The sequence below is a fragment of the Alexandromys fortis genome, unplaced genomic scaffold (genome assembly GCF_014885135.2).
Source record: "Alexandromys fortis isolate MF-2015 unplaced genomic scaffold, M_Fortis_MF-2015_v1.1 scaffold_44, whole genome shotgun sequence".
NCBI lineage: Eukaryota > Metazoa > Chordata > Mammalia > Rodentia > Cricetidae > Alexandromys > Alexandromys fortis.
The window spans coordinates 9,530,102-9,533,950 of record NW_026067921.1 but is presented as its reverse complement, the minus strand read 5'-3'; positions in this window follow the sequence as shown (position 1 = coordinate 9,533,950).

Below are 3,849 nucleotides of genomic sequence, written 5' to 3'. Positions count from 1 at the left end.
GTTCATGTGTGTTTCTCTGCCCAGCCCCATCTCTAGCCTATGTACCTGGTCCGGATCTTCTATGTGTTCCTAAGGTTTTTTGACCAGTGGAGAGCTTGAACTGATGGGGTTATGATTGAGTCAGATGTTGGGCTGATTCGGCTTATTGTGCTGGCTGCCCTCTCCAGCTCCTTGGCTCTAAATGGACAAAAGATCCTCTGTGGCCACAGCTGTGTCCTTAAGCACCGAACAAGAGAGTCAAGGACAGACATGCAACGGGCCTTGGAGTGGCCCTGGGAAGTGAGTGTTTCCCTGGTGGTGTACGGATGGGCACAGCTCTTGCCGATCCCAGGTTCCACCTTTGCAGCCAATGGCATGCTCTGCCTTCTAGCAGACGTTAGGTCGGTGCATTTGGGTTCACAGCTTGCTTTCTGGGCAATCAAAGGGAGTCAGAGTCAAGGGAAGCTTAGTTTTGCCTCTTCAACACGTCAGCAGGAGATTGGGAACAGCATTCAAGAGACTACACTTGGGGGCTGGAGAGATGGCTCAGTGGTTAAGAGCATTGCCTGTTCTTCCAAAGGTCCTGAGTTCAATTCCCGGCAACCACATGGTGGCTCACAACCATCTATAATGAGGTCTGGTGCCCTCTTCTGGCCTGCAGACATACACACAGACAGAATATTGTATGCTATTAAAAAAAAAAAAAAAAGACTACACTTTACAGCAAGAAGGGCTGTGGAGGAAAGGCAGTGCGACCCACAGACCTGAGAGTCACTGAGTGCTGAACTGTGTTTCAGGAGAATCTCCTTCAGCGACGTGTGATGGGGACACCAGGATTTTCATCAGAGCCAGATTTCAGGGAGAAAAGAAAGGACATGTTGATTTTATCCTTGGTAGCTTGTAGACGTGTTATATCACTGACACTTAACACCAAATATTAGCTAGACACTCTTCTGAGCCCTCCGCAGGATTTGGCTCTCAAAAACCTCTGTTTTTGTTCTGTTAGGCCCCTCAAGGCACTGAAGCACAAAAGACTTACTGGGCTGCTGCAAACCCTTCAGCTACTGGTACTGCTGGTATTCAGGCAGGGCCTTCTGGTCTCAGTGTGACAGGGATCCGACCACAGGTGCTCTTCTCATGGAAACAGGCTCAGCAAAGCAAGGCAAGGTAACCTGCACACAACCGCACAGCTGGAAAGGCACAGACACTGGCCCGGGATTTCTGATCCTGAAGCCCGGGCTCTCCCAGCTCTGTAGCAGTTCATCCCCAGATTCCCCGTTTTGTGTTTTCCTCAGGCCACCCCATCCTCTGCACTTGAATGTCGTGTTCATTCTTGCCATTCCAGCTCTGTACAGAAGTATGGCTTAAAAAATCGTCGACAGCATTTAAAACAATACTTATCAGTGTTGTTTGGTATTTTCTGAAATAAGCAATTGCTATGGTTTTCTTCATTTCTTATCCACGAACATTTAACTATTAGTTATTAGTTTTTCCTCTCTTTCTTCTTTCCTTAGAAGGGTTGCTTGTGTATAGGATAGAGTATTGAGTTCAATCTGAGTCTTCGAAAAGCTGAGAAACCCGTTGAAGTGACAGATTGTGAGCACTAGAGGGCAGCACTAACTCAATTCCCCTCCACCCCACCCCCACCCCCGCACCTGCCTGCAGACTCAGGTGCAGCTGGCTGCCCAGGAATGTGACACCCAAGCAAACAGGAAACCTTACAGGATTTCTGTAGGAAGTCACGCTGAACAACAGTGACCACCACTCCGTTTAAAAGTCTTGAATCTGATTCCTAAGGAAACATCTTCAGGCTGAAGAGGTGCCAGTTTGGGCTTCCTGCTGTCCTGAGAACCCTCCCCGACCAGCTCTGCCTCCACCTTTCCCTACCACACTCCCGACCTCAGACTCCCTGTTCCTACCTCTGTCCCAGTTTCCTTAAAATCCCCCTGCCCACTTGAGCTTTTAGTGTGAAAAATTGAAAAGACAAGAAAAAAATGCAAAGAAGAATAGATTAAAAACTCATACTCCAGGGCTGGGGAGATAGCTCGCTGATAAAATGCTTGCCTTGCAAGGTAACACCTGAGTTTGCTACATAGAACCCATGTGAAAATGCTGGGCAGGGCCAGCGAGATGGCTCAGCAGGTAATGGCTTGCGGCCAAGCATGACAACCTGAGTTTGATCCCTGGAGCCCACGGGTGGTGCATGTGTACACACACAAACACATGTTTTTCATTATGCTTTTTGTGTGTGTGCCCACGTGCATGCACACATGAAGAGGTCAGAGGACAACTTTCATGAGTCAGTTCTTCACGGTCCTTGAAAGGAACAGTCTGTATGTATTTTTTTTTTTGGATTTCTTTTTAGTCTGCTTTAAGAAACGGTTTCAGGACTTTTCCATTTGTTTTTCAAGACAGGGTTTCTCTATGTAGCCCTGGCTGTCCTAGAACTTGCTTTGTAGACCAGACTGGCCTTGAACCCAGAGATCCTGAGTGCTGGGATTAAAGGCATGCACCACTATGCTTGGCTGAGGTCTTGCTATATAGCTCAGATTGGCCCATAATTCTATATACTCTTTACATTGGCCTTAAACGCTCAATCTGCTTCAGCCTTCTGGTAAACTGTTATCACAGGCAGGTACCTCCATACTTGGCTGTTTCTTATACTTTTTTTTTTTTTGGTGCCTGTTTTGGAACTAGCTCTTATAGACCAGGCTGGCCTCGAACTCATAGAGATGCGCCTGCCTCTGCCTCCCGAACGCTGGGATTAAAGGCGTGCACCACCACTGTCCCGCTCTTATACTTTCTTATGTGTAGATGCAGTTGTGTGTCTACAGGCAGTTTACATATTGCTTTGTGTTTGATTGGTCCCTATGGGACTTGATGGTAAGGGCCTCCACCTGCTGACTGGTCTTGCCCGTCCCTTTTATGTTTTGAGATAGGGTCTTGCTATGTAGACGGGATGACTTCACCTTCTCTGCGTAGTCCTACTCCATTCGAAAGGTACTCTTTTTGTCAGCAGAATTTTGAAATTCCACAATGATATAAATATAGTTGTGTGAGTTGTATTTTTACTTCCACACCTCCACTCTGGTACAAAAAATGATTTATGTGCAGGCCGGTCCCCGACATATTTTCACACACTGTGCTAGGCATGAAGTGGCTTCTTTCATTTTTTTTTAAGATTTATTTATTTATTATGCATACAACATTCTGCCTCGATGTATGCCCGCACGCCAGAGCAGGGCACCAGATCTCCGTACAGATGGTTGTGAGCCACCATGTGGTTGCTGGGAATTGAACTCAGGACCTTTGGAAGAACAGTCAGTGCTCTTAACCTCTGAGCCACCTCTCCAGCCCCATTTTCTTTTTAACTTGTTGACCTTCCTTGACCCTTCCTTCTTATCAGTGTTGGAGCCACCTTCTTGACACATTGCCCCTCAGCATCTTCCCACTTTTCTCTGTGAAGCATAAGGACAGATGGTTAGGTTCCCCTGCAGAGTCTTTTTTAAATAATTTATTAATTTTCATTTTATATGCATTGGTATTTTGCCTGCATGCATGTCTGTGTGAGGGTGTCAGATTTTGGAGTTACAGTTAATTACCATGTGGGTGCTGGGAACTGAACCTAGGTCCCCTGGAAGAGCAGTCAGTGCTCTTAACCTCTGAGCCACCTCTCCAGCCCCTACTTTCGCATTCTTGCTCCTGCCCAGGGTTCTACACTTGCCAGGCAAGTCCTCTACCACTGCTGCTCCCTAACTCCCCTCTCTACTTTCTTTGTCCTTCTGGAGTGTTTATTATTTGGGCTTTGCTAGTCAGTCATCTAATTGATTTTATGTATTCTTAACATTTACTTAGTGAATTTCAAATGAG